We start from the raw sequence: 23,818 nt of genomic DNA, 5'->3' as shown, positions 1-23,818 counted from the left end.
TCCCAAGGCATGTTTTGCTCTTGGAGCAGTTTCTGACGCAAATGGCAATCGTGGTTGTTTTCCTTTCATGCAAACTTTGCATGACTTTTCAGGCTTCTTAATTGCAGGAATTCCATGTACCAACTTCTTTGAATTCAAATGTTTTAAGCTTCTGAAATTCAAATGACCAAATCTTCTGTGCCACAGCTCACTCTCCTTCTCAGCACTTGTTGCACTAAGACATTCTGAGTCTGCAGTTCTGACATTCACCTTGAATGTTCTATTCCTTCCCTGTTCTGACTCCATAATCAACTTCTGATTGCAGTCATACAACTTCAGAAGATTGTCTTTCATGGTAACTGAAAAACCTTTCTCAATTAATTGTCCCACACTCATCAGATTGCTTCTGATGCCAGGTACATACCACACGTTCTGAATCAATGCTGTTTTCCCATTGTTCAGAGTCACTCTGACATTTCCCATACCTTCTGCATTAAGATATTTGTCATCAGCACATCTGATCTTTGTCCTCTTTTCAGAGTCAAAGTCAACCAGCCATTTCTTGTTTCCAGTAAGATGATTTGAGCAGCCAGTGTCCATATACCACCAGTCTATCAGATCCATATTATCAGATTCAGAGGCCATCAATAGCACAGATTCGTCATCAGAACTTCTGGCTATATTTGCTTCTTCTGATTTTCTCTCCTTGTTTGACCAACAGTCTCTAGCAAAGTGACCGAACTTCTTACAGCAGTAACATTGGATTTTCTTCTTGTCATACTTCTCTTTTCCCTTCTGAACATTCTTTTGTCTGTCAGAGGTTGAGCTTTCTAACTTCTGACCACCATCAGATCTTCTCCTGGCTTCTGACTGCTTCTAATACCTCCTATCAGAAGTTGCTTTCAGAGTCTGCTGCTCTACTTCCCTTTCAGAAGTTCTCTCAATCAAACGCAACTCTTGCGCTTCTAGACTGCTTTGCAGCTCTTCAATTCTCATGGTGCTCAGATCTTTGGAATGTTCTATTGCTACCACAATGTAATCAAATTGAGAGGTAAGGGATCTCAATACCTTCTCCATGATTGTTTCTTCAGAAAGAGTTTCTCCACACGCTTTCATCTCATTAGTGATTAGAATCACTCTGGAGATGTATTCAGAAACTTTCTCATTATTCTTCATGTTGAGATTCTCATATTGCTTTCTCAAGGACTGAAGCTTCACCTTCTTCACTGATGCGTCACCACCATAACATCTAACCAGTGTGTCCCACGCAGCCTTTGCTGTCGTTGAATCTGCAATCTTCTCAAACACATTTACATCAACACATTGATGAATGAAGAACAATGCTTTCTGATCCTTCTTCCTTACTTCCTTCTGCGCGTTTTTCTGTTCATCCGTCGCATCTGCTGCTACCGGAACATAACCATCAGTGACAAGATCTAGAACATCTTGAGCACCGAACAGTACACGCATTTGGATCATCCAACGATTCCAGTTTTTACCGTCAAATACTGGAAGTTTGGTGTTCATGTTGCCGTTTCCGTTCATCTTTCTACCTTGCACAGTACACTCAGATTTCTCACACAGTGTTTCCCAACCCACAGAATTAAAATTCTGATCAGATTTTGTTCAAGATTCAACACGAATCTAAGAATCAAAATCAAACACACAAGACCTCACGTTCACTCGTGTTTCCCGTGTTTCCCAATGAATCCGAACCGGAGCTCTAGATACCAATTGTTGGTGCAAAGGTAGAATGAAAGATGAATATTCTATTAAGAGAATGACGGCTACAAAACATGATAAAAGTTACAATGATTGTCACCCTATTTATAAGCTAAAACTAGGGTTACTAGAATAGGATAAAATACTGAAATACCCTCTAACAAACTTAGGGACTAAGAAAATAATATAATTAATAAATATGAATTACTTCTAATAGACTAGACAGTAAAAAAAATAGAATTAGAACCTAATACTATCAAGTTTTGAAGCTAGTTTGTTCGAGTATTAATCTTCAAGCCCCTTGCCCATCTTCAAGCTTCAGTAGAGACTAATGCTAAACCATATTACAAATTTCACATTGACCTCTATTTTCTTCATCATCCAAACCTACCTCTAACCCTCTTCCATGCATATTCACCATTAGAAGCCAATGTGCCAACCCTTCATGACTTGAAACCTAGCACCAAGAGGGGAAAATTAGTCAAAACATAAGCCATGTCATCCAAATTGCATAAGTTATTAAAACACACCAATACATATGTAGCACGATCTTCAAAAAGCAAAAGAACCATCTTACATCATATTCATCATACAACTAAGGTAATGCAAATAAGTGCAGCATGTATCAAATAAATACAAGTGATGCAGGGCGAAATAATTTATGCAGCATGTCACGCAAGGAAAGGCATAATGTTCATGATCCAACACAACTTTGAAATGAAATCAAACACATAGACTCAAGGTTTTGTTTCCAATCACCACAATATTCACTGCAGAAAAAGGTAGGTATATGCAATTGTGAGAACACAAATTATTACAATGGTAAAAGAATGGAAATGAGCATTCCATTTTCATCCAAATAGAAAACTTATTGTAGTGAAACAAAGAAGATAAATACCACCTTGTACAGCAGTAAAAAAAAATACAAGAAGATTTGATTCAAAATCAACACATGGTTCACACGCCTCACACCACTCCACTCACCCTTTGGTCCCTACAAATCAGAAAGAAAATTCTGAAAAATCAGGGATTTAGGAAATGTTTCTAGCAGACTCTACACAACTCAGTAAAAGTTATCAATACACCGCACACACCAAAACTAAAAAATTGTCTCTCAAATCCCACTCTATAAAAAAGTGTCTAATTCACTCATTGGAAAAAGTTTTTTTCACTACTGAAACACTGTTTAAATTCTAATAGATTTCCACACAAATCCCTAAATAGCTCAGCTCATGGAAAATTCATAAGAGGAGAGAAGGGTGAGGTAGGAATTAGAACTAAAAGTAAGAGTAAGGAGAGGACATTATCTGAACCGCTTCTTCCCTCGCCGAATTTTCTCGCTGGTATTTACCTTGTTCCTTTTAGGTAGACACGCCACCATTTAATGAATCTTATTATCATTCTGTAGTACCTTTTGCACCTAGAACAATCACTCTTTGGTTTCTTAGACGATTCACAATTAGAGTTACGTTAACTTCTAATTTATGGTTATTTAAGCTGTTTACTTTTGCTTCTTTGGTTTCTTCTAGTAGAACACCCCAATGATGATCATGGATTTTTTTCCTAACTCAGCTCAACAACTGTTGAGGTTTGAAGGTCAGATCGAGTGGTCGCATAAGAATTGGGTTTTCATTTTTCCATTTCTAAACCGATGTATGGTTGTTGTAAGAGAAAGAGCGATGATACATTGATCTAGCAGGCTTTATTTTGTTACCTTGTTGAGTTTGAATCGATGACTGGTTAAAGAGGAGGGTTGGAGGAGATGTGGTTTCAAAGTTTCAAACCTAGATTTTTGTTTGTGTTTTGATGCTTGTTCATTTCCTTTGTTTTTATCTAAGTTTATCCCTGGTGAAAAGTGTGGTCGTTTTGACTTGGTATTCGGTGTACCGTGTGGCTATGAGTCAACATTTTGTCATGGGCCACAAAGTCTGGACCCTTGGATTCTAGATGATGATCATAACCCATCAACTGTTGGTTGTGATCTGATGGATCAGGTGGCTTGCTGTAATCTAATTGTAGTGGATTAAGGTATCTACAAAATGGTTGACTAACGCCTTTCAGGATTTGACTGGTATCAATTAGGCATACTCTTTTCTTTGGGTTTAAATATTTGTTGGTTACCCTCCTTTACTCCACTTTGCAACCTTTTTTTTTTCTTTTTTTTCTTTGCTTTTTTTATTACTTTGTTTTATTATTTACTCTAAATAGTCTAATTGTTCTTATTTCAATTTATTTTTTCTTTGATTAGTTGATTTGAACATTTTAATTTTTTATGTTTGATTTGATTTTTTCTATAATCCTTATTTAGCATAATATATCCCTCTCCCATTAACGTACGTTTTTCTTTAGGTTTTCTCTGCTTAGATAAATTATTAATCACGAATAACATAAAATCAATCAATTTTTTTAAAAAAAGGGGAACTAAAAAATAATCCTTGATCCAACGTCGAGTAATTTTCATAAACAAACCATCTCTATTTATTCTAAAATAAACTAAATTTTGCTCCAATAACAAATATTTCATTTTTACCCCGATTAAATCATTCTCAACGCGATTCAAACTCTTTTCCGTGAAGTTTAATTCTAAAATCATTTTTCTAAGCAAACGCGAAAGAAGAGGATCCTTAGAGTCTCACATTCCTTGAATCCTCGAATGATAGGTCCTGAGGCACACGTTTTGGGTGAGTCGTTTGTTCATCCTTTATCTTCTAAACACTTAATTTACAGTTAGACAAACAGAGGGACCATTGGATTCTATCACTTCGGTATAACCTTTGAACAATCTTTTGAATGTTCATTGTCCAACAAACAATTTCATAAATACACTGGATGAAAAAGGTAACGTTGGAGTCTAGCATTTCGGTGATATCCTGAATAATTGGTCATGAGGCCCAACTCTCATTCTCATCAAGTGTTCATCATTCTTCTAAAAATACCTAACACATCAAATCTATTTTCTCTCCCTTGTGTGATCGACAAACTTTTCAAAAAGGCATTTGTTTAGTCCGACTTAACGTGTGTAAAAAATAGAGCTTAAGTCTCCCTCGCGAGTATGCAAGCCAACGTTTAACCGTTAAAATATGACCTAAGCATGCGTCCAATAAAACAAATCAACCAATTAATTTTTTTTCTAGAAACGAGTATGTTTTATCCATTTCGATGTGAAACAAACAAAGGTTTCTGCCTCCAAGAACAAGCAACAAGCAAATATTTAATCACTCAAAATGTCTAAAGTGACACTCTCAATCAGCTAATACGTAGTTTTATATGCAGAACTACATGACTTTGAATTCCTCATTGTACCTGAGGATACGTAGGAGCAAGACCCATAATCTCTTCAAGCACCCTAATAAAAAACATTTTTGCGAACCCTTTCCCTTCTACATTTTTTATTAGTCGAAGAAGACAATTAACATAAGCTAACATCAATCACAAGTTTAACTAAAAGGTTCCTATTGAGTACAACGGACGTGAGGGGTGTCAATACCTTCCCCTTGTGTAATCAACTCCCGAACCCCAATTTGGTTGCGACGACCATTTTCTTTTTCTCTTAAGGGTTTTATCAATATTTTCCTTTTCCTTCTTTTAGGAATAAATAAAGTTTGGTGGCGAATCTGTTTGAATCAATTTTTCCGCGAGCGTGCGAACGCTTCGCGAAGGGTCGTATTTTTCGAGATGCAAAAAATGAATGTTAAACCGGATAAACTGAAAGACAATGTTAAACAAGATGAAATGAAGGACGGTGTTAACCCGAGTGCTAGACTACTTATTGTCGAGGTAGATGCTCTTGAAAAATTTACAAATAAATAAGAGTTTATTGTTTGTGAACATATGCTACAATGGATTCGCATGGAAGTGTCACATACCAATCACCGATTAGGAAGTTGAAACGTGATGACACCAAATCGAGAAAATGTGAGTGTTTGTTTAAATTGCACAAATACCATAAGGAAAATGATACATGGAAATTTAATATGGTTTATGGTATACATAATCATGTCTTGTGCCACAAGTTAGCCGATAATCCCATTATATGTTACCTTATATCGGAGGAGAAGGAACTTGTATCGAACATGGCATTAAACATGGTGGCGCCGAAAAACATACTTGAAACTTTGAAATAAAAAATACTTCAAAATATTTCAAATATCAAGCAATTGTACAATGTGATGACTGAAACAACAAGGTAGTAAGAGGTCCAAGTTTTGAAATGCAACAACTCTTAAAGCTTTTGGATGATGATCACTATGTTTCTAGGTACAAAGTTTGTGAGGATAGTGTCATTGTTCGAGATTTATTTTGGTATCATCCCGATTCCATCAAGTTGTTTAACATATTTCTCACTATGCTCATAATTTATTTTACGTATAAGACAAAAAAGTATTTTTCAATGAATTTTTAATTTTTGGAATCCTAAAAAGACTTTTTCAATGAATTTTGAATTTTTGGAATCCTAAAAAGAGAGCAATGTTATATTGACTTTGGAAATGTGCAAGACTATGTTGAATGACAAAAAAATATGCCAAAAGTAATTGTCACCGATCGTGAAGAATATTTTGAAAAATATATGGTTTACCAAGCTTGACTGAAGATAGTGAAGATTTAAAGGTTATGTGGAGTATATTTTGTTAAGAATAATAAGTCAAGTGTGAGTTGGAGTCCCACATTGATTATAAATTTGGAGACTTGAGCATTTATAAGTGGGAGAACCCACACACCTATTACCTTAAGGTTTTAGGTGGATATATGGTATGTCTCTCACTTGTGTGTTGCTCTTAGCCCAATATTGATACTTCTCCTCATGATCCCAAAAAAGGAATCATGGGACTAGAGGATACAGACTGTTAAATCCAATTAATGAAAATATTATGATTAGTTGAGATATTGTGATTGATGAAAATTTTTCCTGGGATTGGAATTTTAGTAATGCAATTGACAAGCCATTTATGAGTTATGATTTCGACGAAGCAAGTAATGATGTTGAAGTCAAAGATATTATCGATATTCTAGTTAAAGTCAAAGTTGTTGCTGACATACCCAACACATTCGAAGTCAGAGAGTTTATGGCTAGCATAAGTCAGAGACCTCAAAGAAATAGAGCTCGTCTAATAAGACTTCAAGACTATGAAGTGGTTGGTGATGATGAAGTCACAACAAATGGAGAACTAGTTCATTTTTCTTTACTTGCAAGTACTGAATCAATAAAGTATAACAAGGCTTTAAATAATATGAAATGGAAGTCTGCTATAGTCGAAGAGTTACAAGCAATCGAAAGAAACAACATATGGGAGTTGTTTGAATTTCCAGCCCATACAAAAGTTATCGAAGTCAAATGGATGTTCAAGTTGAAGCACAATGTTGATGGGTCGATAGAAAGACATAAGGCGAGATTGGTAGCTAGAAGATTTCTTAAGTGAGCAAGACTCGACTACTCTAAAGTTGTAAGACCCCAATTTTGGCCCTAAGATCCCTCATGCGATTTCATCATATGCATTAGCATTGGGATCATACCTTGGCATCCTCCTTACCCTTCCTTCATTGGGCTTGTTTTGGTAGAGATCACCAAGCACTTTGAGATTGTATCATACTTGTATTTTATCATTTTTACTAACCAAAATACCAAAAATATGCCTTTGCATTTGCCTAACTCTTTTGTAGGTAGGGCATGATCTCCATTGATCTATCAAGTTCATATCTAGGGTTTGAGACCCTCATGACAAAGAGCACAACCATGGATTGATCAAATAATGGTTATAAGCATCATATATGAGTCCCAATGATTTCTACATGTTATATTGATCAAGTTTTCCTCAAGAGTTTGAGGATGATTTGCCTTGGAAACCCTAGTTTGATTGGGTATCTTGAGTAACTTCTCCAACAAGCTATCTCACCAATTGATCAAAATTTTCAAGGTACATTTCAAAATTCATCATATATGATCTACCATGAGCCTAGAAAGTCAAGAGAATTGAAGATTAGCAAGTTGGTTGATGGTGGTTGGCCAGATGAATTCATCTCATCAAAACTGGGTATCCCTAGACCCTATCTCCTACAATTTTTACCATATGAAAATTATTCCAAGTTCAAACTTACTCTTAATGGCATTCCAAACAACTTTCATGTTGAGACCTAGGTCTAGTTTTGCTTGGAAAAACATCTTCTATGTTGAAACATTATAGGTCATTTTGTCTAAACCCTAATTTGAAAGTCAACTTCCCAAGGCCATAACTTGCTCAATTTTTATGATATGAAATATTTTCAAGTTTCAAAATCAAATTCAATATATCTACTTCAACTTTTATGTTTGGAGTGAGAGCTAATTCAACTTGTTTGAGCATGTGATATGAGGCTACATTATAGGTCACTTTTGACCTATACAATTGAACAAGTGATTTTTCCAAACTTCAAAAATTCATAACTCTATCATTTCAAATCCAAATGATATGAAATTGGTCACCATTTTGAATGTATTTTAAATATCTACAACTTTGATGAAGACACTTTTCTCATTTGAAGCTCACATAAAAAGTTAAGCAAGGTGGAATATTGAGATATATGACTTGACACTTAGAAAAAATTTCAATATGTTGAAATTTCCAAATTTCCACCTTAAAATTCATCAGGATACAATCTTCAAATGGAAACGTGTTGAACATGAAAGTTGTTCCTCTTGATCTAACCTTTCGAAAAAGTCTAAGTTCATCCATTTCAGACAAGAATTGCTAAGGCTGCGCATGGCATGAACATGGTATCATCATTTGGCAAAGATCAAACTTCAAATCTTCACACACAATTGCCTTGCAATCCAAGTTGACTTCAGACTCTCTTACACTCATTTGTGGACCTAAAACAATGATCTCATGGGCCTGTACACTCCCATGCACCCATGCATCATGAATTGCCAATTTTGGAAAGTGATTTGGAAGGTGCAAATATCATGAGATACAACTATAAATAAAGACCTCTAGCATCAGAATTGAACACACATTCGCGCCAGCTTTGATCCTAAACCCCTAACCCTTCCATTTGAGAGGATAATCCTAAGAATTTCATCTTGAAATTAAGTTTGAATCTTACTGTTTTGAGATTCAAAACTCCAGGGATCCAAGACCTTTTGTGCATTTCATTCTACTCCTGCAAGCATTCTGAGTGAGATCAAGCAAGAGCCAAGGCAAGAACAGTTGAATCCATACCTACATTGAAGGTATTTTCCAGAAAATTTCATCTCTTCGATTCTTGTTGAAAAGTATATCTTCGGCAAATATTTTATATCGTATCCACAGAGATTGGTTGATATTACCGTCGTTCTATAATCCAAATGTTATAAGTTTAGAAAGTAACAAGGTCGTTTTGTTTGGAAAATTATCTTGTGAGTAAAGGTCACTAAAAATAGTAGAATGGTTTTAATCAAATATAAAGGCTTGGCAAGATTGGAGTTCACTATTTCAAATGCTTATGGTTCCTTATGATAAATAAATAGATTCAAGATTATTGATGATGTTCAAGTATCCTCTCAAAGTCATTTATGTCTAAATGATATTGTGATAATCACTATATTGATCCTTAGACGATCTCTCTACCTAACTATCAATATAGCAATCTTTAATGTTTAATACCAAAGAAGAGTAATGAGTAAATCTATCTCTACAACTTATTCACTACTTGAAAATCTGTTTTATGTCAAGACTCAAATAATCTCTCTCGACAACTACTCAAATCTGGTTTTCAACTTAGGGCAAAAACAGTATTCAATACATCAACAATCTTTATCATACATATAAATCAAATGGAATACATAAACATATGAGAATAGCTACTACCTCCAATCTTGACAAAGGGGAGTTTAGCTCCTCATCATCATTGTTCAAAGCAGAAAGTTAAAGAAGAAAAACTCTGTTTTTCTCTCTTACAAAAAGCTCTCAATATCAATGTGTGAATGATAAAAAATCTATTTTCAATGCCCTAACATAATGTATTTGTTTCTAACAAAAAAGGTTGACATTTCCCTAATTGGTATTTGTCATCTAAAGCAGAAAAGTAATTCCCAGGCAGGCATCAAAATGGCAATAAACTTTTCCTGCAAAACAGCACTTTTGACCCTCAGTCAGCTTGCTGGATTCGCAGCCTTCGCGGCGCGAAGGCAGTTCGCGGCGCGAACTGTTGCTTCTCCAGCTTCCTTGTTTGGCAAGCTTCCTCCAAGATGTGGTGTTGCAATCCAAGGCCTTTCTTATCCCAAAATTCTACAAAACTAACAAAAAGGTGAAATAACTATTCAAAACAAAATAAATTAAACCTAATTGCATTTATACAAAATAGTGAGAATAAAAGTGTGTAATTACATCAAAAGTTGGTAAAAGGGACCAATAAAATGATATAAAAAGTAGTACTAATTGGTCCCTAACAACTCTCCCCAACTTAGCATTTTGTTTGTCCCTAAACAAAAGTTTCCACCCTCACAACCAAGACAATAACACAAAAGATTGGAACAAGGATTTACCAAGGACATTCAAATGGTTCAAAAGTGTTTGGCGATTTTTCTCAGTCCACCTATCTTAATTCTAGACAAAACATGAATAAGGAAAATGGTTGAGTGCAAAAATCATTCCAATGGAATTCAAAACCATATATGTCAAAATTGAATCAAACTTACACACACATCATAATAATGATGAATAACATGAAGGGTTACTTTCACTCATCCAAGCAATTAAATCAACAACAACTCAAATCATGCGGTTATCACAACAAATACCAAATCATGTGAAAAATGAGAATCAAGAGGTCTTTCAAAGGTTGTAATGTGGCTTAGGTTACAAGAAAGGATATGATTAAGAGAATTTACAAAGTTGCCTATCCTAAGGGAGCATTCCCAAATATTCAACTCTACACAATTTCCTTTTCCTTGGTCCCTATCTTTTTCTTTTCTTTTTCTTTTCAACTCCACACAACCATGAGCATTTTCTTTGCTTTCTTTTTCTAATCTTTTTTCTATGCTCTATGGTTTCAAGGGTATTTTCTTTTTCTTGTTTCTTTTCAAATTTTCACCCTTTCATAAAAATTCACTTTTCCAAGTTCTAATCAACTTTTCACTTTACTCTCCCCAACTTTAGATTCCAAAACCAAATTTATTCAATAATGCTCCCTACTTAGACATAAGCAAAAGGCAAAATTTTCAACAACTCGATTTAAGGTTTCAATTGACACGAAAGAAATTAGGATTCATTTATTCCACAAGTTTCAATTGATTTTACAATGATCAATCAAACGAATCCTAAAATAAGCTCAAAGGGGTTTAACTACGGATTATTCCTCACAAGGTTAGTTGATTCAAACTTTTTGGTCAAGTGGTTTTTCTCACAAAAAATGCCTCTATCATTTTCAAAATTTCACACAAAAATAGATTGATGCATGATTTAGCATGATAAGAATGAGTTAAAATAATGCTCGGTTTCCCGCTTTTTAGTGTACAATGGAAAGTTTCCTCACAATTGGTTAAGTCCTATTTTGATTCAAAACTGACATATACTTCAATGAATTTATGAAATGGAATTTGCACACACCATCAAACTACTCATGTTAAGTCTAGAAAGCGATAAAGTGTACCTTGAAATGCCGACACTAATTCTTATCATCACCACTCGAAGTGTCCTATGCTTCTTTCTTTGCGATCATTTCTCGGTTGCTTAAAGCTTAACTTAAGAATAAGAACAATTAAACAAAATTGTTGGTAAACCACAATTTGATTAAAACACACTTAAATCTCAACTAGCATTCATGCAATTGTCAAAATACTAACAAAAATAAAGTGCCAAAATAAAGTTATGGTGAACTAGAGCCACCCAAAAGTACATCACAAATTCCCAAAAACAAAAACAGAAATAGTACAAAGAAACTCAGAAATACAACAACTCTCAAATCTCCACATTCTCAATCCTCCTCCTCTTCGTCACCACCTACATTTCCAAGAACATCCTCCATCTCCTCATTTGGGTAAGCACTGCCTCCTACACCCCCCATAAAATTTGGCCTGCCCTCAGGCCAATTTGCATAAGCTGCATAGTCCGCTTGCGAAGGAAAAACACGTGCCTCTGGTGCCAGAAACGTGTTCTGGAACTGCTGTTGCATGGCATCGAAAAGAAATGATTGAGACCTCCTGGAGGCCTCAAAGCTCTCGCAACAGTAGTTGGCAAAAGCCATCTGATCAAAGCCTGGGGTAGTGTGAGGTTGAGGTTGAGGTTGAGGTCGAGGTCTGGCTCGGGCTCTGGATGAAGAAGTACCAGGTGCATCAGTCTTATCATTTGGGTTTTGCAGAAACCTATTCAGATACGAGTCATTGATCACACTGGTGATCGAGAAGTGTACTTCCTCAGGGATGGGAACATTTGCCTTACGGCACAGTCCCATGATAAGTCCTGGATATGCGAGTACACCAGCTTTGCCACCGAAATTGGTTCCGCTTAAAACTATCTTTCTCAGTTCGCCTGCAATGAGGGTTGCGACATCCACAGACTTCCCGACCATGATGCAGTACAATAGACACCCTACGTCCATAGGAATTGTGGTGGTGTGGCTTCTTGGTCGGATATTAGTCAACAGTAGCACCAGAAAAGCCCTAGCTCCCAAATTAAAATTTTCTCTTTTCCACAATTTCGTCTGTCCTTGATCATTCAGTTCGTAGGATTTTCCGCTGAGACATAGGGTAGCATTGACAGCTTCCAGATTCCACCTGTTAGCTGCCTCCATGGTACTGTACTCACAACACTCACCCTCTCCGAGAGTTAGGGGATTACCCAAATAAGAATTAATGTCATCCCTTCCAAAGGAAACGATCTTGCCCCTTACCCTGGATCGGTAAATGAAAGTCGTACCCTCCTCGCGATGCATAGCATTCGCATAAAATTCTCGAACAATATCGTAGTTGATTGCTGCTTCTGGTTCGCATAACTTCATCCACTTTCGTCGTTCAAAAGCAGCAACCACGCTATGATACACCCCGGTTGGAGCTAGCCGGATAAACCGCTCAGGCAAAATGGTTCTCTTAATGAGGCTCTCGAATCGTGCCTCGTGTTCATCGCTTATGAACTTTCGGAATGAACGGGCTTGAGGAGGTGCCGTGGTTTTAGTTCTTTTGGACATCTGCAATCAACACCAGAACAACCACAGAACAAACATGAACAGGATTAGCAAACAATCAACACAAAAACATGGTGTTGGAATTCACAGTTCGCGGCGCGAAGGCCCGTTCGCGGCGTGAACTCTGCGAATCCAGGAAATTTCCCAGAGCTTCCTAGGGTTCCTCAAGTGGGAAGCAATCTACTCCCAATCAATCAAAATTCTCAACTCTACCCTAATCCTACTCTAAATCAAACATGCATAGTGATTTCAAGAGGTAATCTACAGAAAAATTTGATTTCTAACCAACCCTAAATGAAAAACCCAAAAAGGATTGGAGAAGAGACATTGAAGAGTACATACCTTTTGAATCACTAAATCTTGCTAACAATTGAAGATTTGAACAATGGGAACTGAAGAATTTTAAGATTTGGTGGGATTTTGAGAGTGGGGTGAAAGCGCGGCAAGGTTGGTTTGAAATGAGAAATGTTTGAAATGAGAAAAGAAATGACCTAAACAGAATTTAAGTGACTCTGTCACGCAGTGTTCGCGGCTCGAACAGGGGGTCGCGACGCGAACTGCACAAAACAGAAACCACTCAAAATTTTTCATTCAGTTCGCGGCGCGAACAGGGGTCGCGGCGCGAACTGCAAAAAATAGAACCCACTCAAAATTTTTCATTCAGTTCGCGGCGCGAACAGAAAAAAATAGAACTTTACAATTCTAAAACTTTAACAGAGATAAAAAACACACAACAGAGAAAAATAAAATTCAAACTTACAACGTTGGGTTGCCTCCCAACAAGCGCTTTATTTAACGTCGTTAAGAGCTCGACGGTACCTCGATTAGCCTGGTCCAGATAAGGAAATGACACACACATCACGGTTTATGTCACCGCTATGATAGACTTTCAGTCTTTGACCATTGACAGTCCAGCTCTCTTGTGACTTTGGATCCTCTATCACAATGGCTCCATAATTCCGTACTTCCTTGACAACAAATGGTCCTGACCACTTCGACTTCAACTTACCCGGAAATAACTTCAACCTTGAGTTAAAAAGCAATACCATATGTCCAACATGAAACTCCTTATGGCGGACCTTTCCATCATGGTATGCCTTTACCTTTTCCTTGTACAGCTTATTAGAATGGTATGCATCGTTCCTCAGTTCCTCCAATTCATGGAGTTGGCCTTTCCTTCTTTCTCCAGCTAGAGTGGAGTCGAAATTCAAGAACTTAAGAGCCCATAATGCTCTATGCTCCATTTCCACTGGAAGATGACAAGTCTTCCCATACACCATTTGAAACGGAGTCAGCCCAATAGGTGCTTTGTAGGCAGTGCGATATGCCCACAAAGCTTCATCCAGTTTTAAGGACCAATCTTTTCTTGAATTCGAGACTGTTTTCTCAAGGATCCGTTTGACTTCCCGGTTTGAAACCTCAGTTTGACCGTTCGCTTGTGGGTGGTAGGGAGTGGTCACCTTGTGCTTTACACCATAATGTTGCAGAACTTTTTCTAAGGGTGTATTGCAAAAGTGTGAGCCTCCATCACTTACCAACACTCTAGGCACACCAAAACGTGAAAATATGTTCTTCTTTAAAAATTTAATCACAGTTTTGGCATCGGCCTTAGGTGAGGCAATTGCTTCCACCCACTTCGAAACATAATCAACAGCTACTAGTATGTACTCATTTGAGAAAGAAGAGGGGAATGGGCCAACGAAATCAATACCCCAACAATCGAAAACTTCCACTTCTAGCATGTTGGTTAGAGGCATTTCATCCCGTTTTCCTATTCCTCCACTCCGTTGGCATGTATCACAACTCTTCGCATGTTCGTGCGCATCTTTGAATAAAGATGGCCAATAAAAACCCGATTGGAGTACTTTAGTGGCTGTTCTCAAACCACTATAGTGACCTCCATACGGAGAGTTGTGACAGTGCCAAAGAATGTCTCTTGACTCCTCAATTGTTACACACCTTCTCAAAATATTGTCTGCTCCTACTTTAAACAGATAAGGATCATCCCAAACATAATATTTTGCATCAGCCAAGAATTTCCTTCTTTGATTGCAAGTGAGGTCTTCCGGTGTTAAACCGGTTGCTTTGTAGTTAGCAAAATCAGCAAACCAAGGCCTCACTTGAATCGCATAGAGTTTTTCATCTAGAAATTCTTCTCTCACCTCCTCTTCCTTGTTTGTAATGTCTACATTGACCAACCGAGACAAATGATCTGCCACCAAGTTTTCAGAACCTTTTTTATCCCGAATTTCTAGATCAAACTCTTGTAATAAAAGGATCCAACGAATAAGCCTTTGTTTTGAATCCGGCTTGGTAAGCAGATATTTTATCGCCGAGTGGTCAGTGTAAATTACAACTTTTGAACCAATCAAATAAGCTCTAAACTTTTCCAATGCATATACTATGGCTAGTAATTCCTTTTCAGTTGTTGCGTAATTAACTTGTGCTTCATTAAGCACCTTACTAGCATAGTGTATGTCATGGAAAACTTTATCGCTTCTTTGTCCTAACACCGCACCAACTGCATAATCGCTAGCATCACACATGAGTTCAAAATCAAGGTTCCAGTTTGGTGCTACGATTATTGGTGCGGTGACCAACTTTTCTTTCAAATCTAAGAAAGCTTTAAGACATGACTCATCAAAAAGAAAAGGCGTACCTTTGTTGAGCAAATTGCTCAATGGCTTTGCGATCTTTGAAAAATCTTGTATGAATCTCCGATAGAAACCGGCATGTCCTAGAAAGCTTCTTATCCCTTTAATGTTAGTTGGAGGTGGCAGTTTCTCAATAAGCTCCACCTTGGCTTTGTCCACCTCTAACCCTTCAGAAGAAATCTTGTGACCAAGTACTATACCTTCAGTGACCATAAAATTGCATTTTTCCCAGTTGAGCACTAGGTTGGTCTCCACGCATCTCCCCAAAACTACATCAAGGTGTTTTAAGCACAATTCAAAAGATGATCCATAAACAGAAAAATCATCCATGAACACCTCAATGCATTCTTCTATCAAGTCCGAAAATATAGCTTGCATACACCGTTGAAATGTGGCCGGTGCATTACATAACCCAAAAGGCATTCTTCGGTAAGCAAAGATGCCAAAAGGACACGTAAAAGCTGTCTTCTCATGATCTGCCGGGTTTACTGAAATTTGATTATACCCCGAATATCCGTCCAAGAAACAGTAGAAATTTTTACCGGCTAACCTCTCCAACATTTGATCCATGAAGGGTAGTGGGAAATGATCTTTCCTTGTGGCTTGGTTCAACCTTCTATAGTCGATACACATCCTCCACCCTGTCACTGTTCTTGTCGGAATCAACTCATTTTTATCATTTTTTATTACCGTCATTCCGCCTTTCTTGGGGACCACTTGTACCGGACTCACCCATGCACTATCGGATATAGGATAAATCATTCTGGCTTCCAACAGTTTGACAACTTCTTTCCGGACCACCTCTTTCATTGATGGATTCAGACGCCTCTGAGGTTGCGCAACTGGTTTGAAATTCTCCTCCATCATGATCTTATGCATGCAATAGGCCAGACTAATACCCTTCAAGTTGGATAACACCCACCCTATTGCACCTTTGTTCTTTTTCAATACTTGAATCAATTTGTCTTCCTCTTGTGTGGACAACGCGTTGCTTATAATCACTGGTTTGGTACACTCGTCTCCAAGAAACACATACTTCAAGTGTGACGGAAGCATTTTCAACTCTAACTTTTGCTCTTCCGTTTTCTTCTTTGCATCCAAGTCTTCCGTTAATTCTTCTTGATAGGCCAGCTCACCACAAGATTCTAGCTCGTGCAACATTGCTTCGATCTCTCGTTCCTCATTGTCAGTTAACACGTTGTATGCTCCGATAAGGGATCTTTCTAGAGGATTAGAAATATGAATTTGGTTCGCGACCTCCACTACTTCCTCTTCAATTGCATCGATTCGGAAAGAATCATGCTTGTCGGTTGGATGCTTCATTGCTTCTAAAAGATTAAAAGTCACCTCTTCATCTTGCACTCTCACCTTCATTAGCCCATCATCTATGTCGATCATCATCCGAGCTGTTTTCATAAAAGGTCTTCCAAGAATTAGGGGTACATCACGGTCCTCATCCATCTCTACTATTACAAAATCCACCAGAAACAAAAATTTGTCCACTTTCACAAGCATGTCTTGGGCGATTCCGTATGGTGAGGTGGTAGACTTGTCGGCTAGTTGTAAAGTCATTCTCGTCGATTTAATCTCAACATTCCCCAATCTTTTGACAATGGAGAGGGGGATTAAATTTATACTAGAGCCCAAGTCAATCAACCCATTTCCAACGTATGTGCTTCCAATGGTTACTGGTAGAACAACCCGGCCCGGATCGGACTCCTTCCTTGGGAGAGTCTTCTGGATGATGGCGCTACACCGTGCATCAAGCAATATGGTCTCATCTTCCACGTGTCGCCTTTTCTTGGTAAGAATGTCCTTCATGAATTTAGCATACCGTGGCATTTGTTCTAATGCATCAGCAAATGGAATGTTGATTTGGAGTTGCTTGAAGATGTCTATGAACCGTGCATAATGCCTAGCATTGTCCTTCCTTGATGGAGCATGTGGATAGGGTAGATGTTGAGTTGGAATGACGCTCACCCCTTTCTCAAATTTCTTCTTCTTCTTTGATTCAGCATCTTTTTTCCCTTCCAGATCAATCTGCTGCTCAGTTGGCAAAACCTGCTGTTTTCGCGGCGCGAAGGTGGTTCGCGGCGCGAACTGAGCATTTCCAGTAGCATTTTCCCTTTCACCAACTATGTCTTTTTCTTCCAGCATCCCATCAGTGATGTTCTCTTCTACAATCTCTTCACCTTTTTCACTTACCAACTCTTTACCACTCCTTGTGACAATTGCTTTGCAATGCTCCTTTGGATTCAGTTGAGTGTTAGCAGAGAAAGAAGGCCCTGCGTTTTGTTCCGACAGTTGCTTCGCGAGTTGGCCTACTTGATTTTCCAGATTTTTAATTGCTGCTTCGTTACTCTTCTGATTTTCCATGGAAGCTTGCATGAATTGTTGAAGAGTGTCTTCTAGCTTGGAATTTCCTCCTTGCGACTGCTGTCCTTGAGAGTTTGGATGTTGGTAAGGACTTTGCTGCTGAAAATTTTGATTGTTGAACCTTGACGGTTGATAGCCTTGATTGTTTCTTGGTTGGTAGCCTTGATTGTTAGGCTGTTGTCTTTGATAGCCCTGATTTTGATTGTTCACATAACTCACTTCTTCTTGGGGTGGAGGACAAAAACCAGTAGGGTGATCCCCTTGACATAATTCGCAACATGCTACTTGATGCTGAACTTGAAACCCTTGAATCTCTTTTATTTGCTGTGGAAGCTTGGCCATTTGTTGAGTGAGAAGCTCCACTTGTTGAGAGTGTAGCTTGTTTTGAGCAAGGATGGCATCATTGGTATTTAACTCAAGAACTCCCGGCTTACGTTGTGAAGGGCTACGATCATGTTGACCTTGATGATCATTGAGGGCCATCCGTTCAATAATGACTTTAGCTTCTTCCGCAGTTTTTGACATAAGCGAGCCACCCGCGGTGGCGTCCAGAAGTGTCTTGTGAGTTGATTGGAGTCCATTTAGAAAAATATGGATTTGAGTGAGCTCATCAAAACCATGTCCCTTACATTTTCTCAACATTGATTTGAATCTTTCCCAAGCTTCATTTAGAGACTCGTTGCCTCCTTGAGTGAATACCGCAATAGCCGTTTTGGCTTCCATGAATCGGGATTGAGGGAAGTATCTTTCTAAGAACTTTTCTTCTAACAAATTCCAATCCGTCATTACTCTTGCCGCTTGATCAAGGTACCACTCTTTTGCCTTCCCCACTAAGGAGTGTGGGAACATCCTTTTGAATAATGCCTCTTCACCCGTTTCATCAATTCCCGTAGAACCCGCAATCTCATAAAATTTGATGAGATGGGTATACGGATCTTCATGATCCATTCCGGTGAATGGATTTGCATAGAGAAGTTGGAGGATTCCGGTCTTCATCTCCGTATTTCTTCCTCCATGGGCAAATTGAGCATTTCTTCTTGGACTATTAGCGGACATTTCGGTACAATTGTCATCCGCCATGTTCCCGTCACAAGCCTCTACAACCACTTCTTCGATTGGAACAAGTGCGGAAGTAGATGCTTCTTCTCTCTGGTTCCTCTCTTCGGCTAGTTTCCTTCTTCTTCGTGTTTTGCTATTGAGCTTCCGAAGTGTTCTTTCAATTTCAGGATCGAATTGAAGTTGCTCCTCGGTTGCTTTTCCTCGCATGCACTAGAATCTACAAAACTAACAAACCAAGTGAAACAAAAGAGGGATAATAATAATTGTAACACAACTTAAAACAAAGAATTATTGCAATGCTTGTAATATCGACACCAATCCCCGGCAACGGCACCAATTTGTTGAAAAGTATATCTTCGGCAAATATTTTATATCGTATCCACAGAGATTGGTTGATATTACCTCCGTTCTATAATCCAAATGTTATAAGTTTAGAAAGTAACAAGGTCGTTTTGTTTGGAAAATTATCTTGTGAGTAAAGGTCACTAAAAATAGTAGAATGGTTTTAATCAAATATAAAGGCTTGGCAAGATTGGAGTTCACTATTTCAAATGCTTATGATTCCTTATGATAAATAAATAGATTCAAGATTATTGATGATGTTCAAGTATCCTCTCAAAGTCATTTATGTCTAAATGATATTGTGATAATCACTATATTGATCCTTAGACGATCTCTCCACCTAACTATCAATATAGCAATCTTTAATGTTTAATACCAAAGAAGAGTAATGAGTAAATCTATCTCTACAACTTATTCACTACTTGAAAATCTATTTTATGTCAAGACTCAAATAATCTCTCTCGACAACTACTCAAATCTGGTTTTCAACTTAGGGCAAAAACAGTATTCAATACATCAACAATCTTTATCATACATATAAATCAAATGGAATACATAAACATATGAGAATAACTACTACCTCCAATCTTGACAAAGGGGAGTTTAGCTCCTCATCATCATTGTTCAAAGCAGAAAGTTAAAGAAGAAAAACTCTGTTTTTCTCTCTTACAAAAAGCTCTCAATATCAATGTGTGAATGATAAAAAATCTATTTTCAATGCCCTAGCATAATGTATTTGTTTCTAACAAAAAAGGTTGACATTTCCCTAATTGGTATTTGTCATCTAAAGCAGAAAAGCAATTCCCAGGCAGGCATCAAAATGGCAATAAACTTTTCCTGCAAAACAGCACTTTTGACCCTCAGTCAGCTTGCTGGATTCGCAGCCTTCGCGGCGCGAACTGTTGCTTCTCCAGCTTCCTTGTTTGGCAAGCTTCCTCTAAGATGTGGTGTTGCAATCCAAGGCCTTTCTTATCCCAAAATTCTACAAAACTAACAAAAAGGTGAAATAACTATTCAAAACAAAATAAATTAAACCTAATTGCATTTATACAAAATAGTGAGAATAAAAGTGTGTAATTACATCAAAAGTTGGTAAAAGGGACCAATAAAATGATATAAAAAGTAGTACTAATTGGTCCCTAACAATTCTCTCTCAATCTTGCTCAATTCTCTTGATTCTTTGGTTGTCTGAAGTCCTACCAATGTAGGCAAGAAGATTGAGTTACTTAGAGGTCAAATCGAAGCAACTCAGTTGACATGCCTCAAAATTCAACTCCTCATATCTTCCTATATGTGAGGAGTTAGTTAAAATTGAGGTGATATTCGTGATCTACACCATTTTTCCTTTCAGATCATGTCTTCCTTTTTCATTTTTGATGTGGTGATGAATGGACCAGTCCGGCCAAGGTCGCCTGAGAAGACGATCGGCGCTTTGCTCTGGCAATGAGGTGGCAAGGTCCAGAGCCATTGGATTGATTCAAAATGTTTTAATCAGGGATGTTGCTTGTAATGACCAAATGTGTGGCGCGCTGACTAACGTGTACCATGGAACGCACGTTTCTCACCACTTGATCTGCCACCTCAATTAATGAGGCAGATCAAGTTGTCCATGTTTTTTTTTGTTTTTTGTTTTTTAAATTTTTATTCCTTTGATTTTCATTAATTCATATTAATTTTAATATTGATCCAAAAAATATGAGAGTTTCACCAAAAAAATTCAAAAATTTTCCTCTTTCATATTCTGGATTAAAATTATTTTTTGGATCATTATTAATATTTTTCATAATTTAATTGATTTTTCATTTCTTTTTAATTGTTTAAAAATACTTTTAAGTCTTTTAAAATTCTGAAATTTTTTCTCCAAGGTCCTTTGACCTTGTTTGACCTATGATACATCTCATGGCCATTTATTTGGTGTTTTGATGAGGTTTTAGGAATTTGATAAACCATATTTAATTTAAATGTATTATTTTAGTATTTTTAATTGGAATAAATGCCAAATAATTTTGTTGACCAATTGTGATGACTTGTTGGTGTTTGACTCTTGTTGTTGGGCCTTGGTCAAGGTTGATTTGACTTTGTCAAATTAATATCATTGGATTTAGGGGATTGATGAAATGTACATTCCATCTCCCAAAATGAATGAATGAAATTAATTTGGTAAAAGTCCTCCTTTGATCAATTTGAGATTTCATCTATTCCCCTCCCTCTTCATCTCATTCCCCTTCTTTATGCATTCATCTCATTTGGCCTATGATATCTCAAAGTCCTAAAGCTAGTTGATTGAAAAATTAACATGAGTATGGATGAGATTAGGCCACACCTTTTGCATATTCTTTTTTTTGTGTGTGGTATGTTTCATGAGCATAGTTCATAATACTATGTCTCTAACATGCATTAACACCAAAATTCTATTGTCCGATCTCAAATAGTTGTGACTTCTACATAAGTCCAACTATGATTGCTTAACATAGCGCTAAATTTGTGACATAAAAGGCATAGCATTCTAGTTAGTGAGATTGTAAGTCTCCCTTTTTCATGGTATTGTGTGGAAACTTGGCCTTTTTTCCTTCCTTTGAAAGATGTCTTGGTTCAAGGATCCATGCTTGTGATAAGTGGGTTGAGTGTTCTCCAAAGAATGTCTAAGAATGAAAAGCAAAAACAATACTAACTTCTAACCTATTAACTACTAACTTTTAATTTCAAGCCCTTTACTTTAATGTCATTTAATTCTAGCTTTTATACATTTGCCATTGTTTATATCATTCTAATTGTTTATGTTAATGCAATTTTCACTTTGTCCATTTGGACCATATTGTGTGATATACTTTGTTTGTGTATACTTTGTTTGTTTGTGTGGTCTTTGACCATTAATGTACATAGTAACAACAAAAACCCTAAAAAACTTTTGTGTGGATTGTTGGCTTGATCTTGGACAAATGGACTTAGAATTTAGGCAACATTCCTATGCTAAAGGACTTGGCCAATGCCAACTTATTGAGAGACCAAGTGCTTGTAATTTGAAACTTCATCTGATAGATCATTCAAGATCTCTCTAAGTTCATCTGCAACATGATCATTGTGAAGCTGTTATTTTGAACCTGTGACTTGTCGAATTCACCTGTTACAAGGGCTATTTTGAAGAAGATCATGGAATGGATAAGCTTGGATGTGGCCATCTTTATTTTATGCCTTTGCTCTTCAAGATAATATAATTGTGCATTTGTGTGTTGCTTGATTCTAAAAGTCCAAGGGAATTATGGGTTTCTATTGACATTCTTGTCTATTGGATTGCTACCCATTTGGTAAGATCTTTTCAACTCTAAACTTTTAATTTTGCACATAGGATTAGTCTCTTCATCTTCTCCCCATTTCTTTAATTTCAAAATATCTCCCTCTTTTTTTCAAAACCTTCTTTGATTGAAGTTGTTTTGTTATAAACTTTGACCACTTTTGCAAAAAAAATAAAAACTTTGACCTTATGCCATTGCATTTTCAAACTTCTTTTTTAAACCAAACTTGTAAATAGACTTAACTATACTTGACTTAAACTTTCAAAAAGCCAAAAAGAACTAACTCATTCAATCCATTTTTAGGCCTTTGTGCCTTTCAAACTTAATTTTTGTTAAAAGCAATGCAACCACTTTGAAATTTGTATCACGAACTACGAGGTTTTGATCCCTCATTTTTATGTTGGTACGTAGGCACAAGACCAAAGGTCTTGTCAAACACAAAATATAATTAATGAATTCTTTTCTCATCCCCCCATTATATTTGTTTGTAAACATCACTTTGTACAAAATATATATGCACACAAAAAGGGCTCCCTAGGAGTACCTAGGACACTTTGGGTGCTAACACCTTCCTTCTGTGTAACCAACCCCCTTACCTGTAATCTCTGACATTTTATTAGTTTTGATTTGAAAACTTCTTACTTTTGGGTTTTGTTCGTACTTTTTCCCTTTTCCCTTGGAAACAATAAAAGCGCGGTGGCGACTCTTGTTATTTGATCTCTAGCTTATCCATAGCTTGATGGTCATGAATTTACCGCCACAGAAGTCTTTGCACATATCGGAAGATTGGAAATAGTTCGACTAGTGATAACCTTGGCATATAAGCAAGGTTGGTTGACATTTCACTTAGATATGAAATCAGAATTTTTGAATGGACCTTTAGATGAAAAAGTGTATGTCACGCAACCTCATGGGTTTGTGATTCAGGAGGAAGCAAGGAAAATATACAAGTTACACAAAACGCTCTATGATCTCAAGCAGACACCTAGGGCATGGAACAAGAAGATCGACTCATACTTGGTCAAATTGGGATTCGTCAATGCAAATCTAATTATGGTGTCTATGTTCAAGTTTTGGCACAAGATATAAAAATCATCTGCTTATATGTTGATGACTTGCTAGTAACTGGAAATAGCTTGAAGAACTTGTCAAAGTTCAAAGAGCTGATGAAGACGGAATTTGAAATGTCTGATACGGGAAAGTTGTCATACTTCCTAGGCAAGGAATTTCAAATTTCAAAGCAAGGTATGGTGCTACATC

General features: G+C 37.2%; 2 long non-coding RNA genes across 2 annotated transcripts; one reads left to right on the top strand and one right to left on the bottom strand.

The window, feature by feature from the left end:
• Positions 1-1,728: 1,728 nt before the first annotated feature.
• Positions 1,729-3,236, bottom strand: LOC127074555 (uncharacterized). Its single transcript, XR_007786044.1, has 2 exons — positions 3,004-3,236; positions 1,729-2,158 (listed from the first exon to the last, which is right to left on the bottom strand). It is a non-coding gene; the product is annotated as an uncharacterized LOC127074555 (long non-coding RNA).
• On the top strand, positions 2,691-3,929 carry LOC127074556 (uncharacterized). Its single transcript, XR_007786045.1, has 2 exons — positions 2,691-3,044; positions 3,231-3,929. It is a non-coding gene; the product is annotated as an uncharacterized LOC127074556 (long non-coding RNA).
• Positions 3,930-23,818: the final 19,889 nt, after the last annotated feature.

This window comes from Lathyrus oleraceus, chromosome 4 (genome assembly GCF_024323335.1).
Source record: "Lathyrus oleraceus cultivar Zhongwan6 chromosome 4, CAAS_Psat_ZW6_1.0, whole genome shotgun sequence".
NCBI classification, from domain to species: domain Eukaryota; kingdom Viridiplantae; phylum Streptophyta; class Magnoliopsida; order Fabales; family Fabaceae; genus Lathyrus; species Lathyrus oleraceus.
This window is presented reverse-complemented; position numbering and strand designations above follow the sequence as displayed.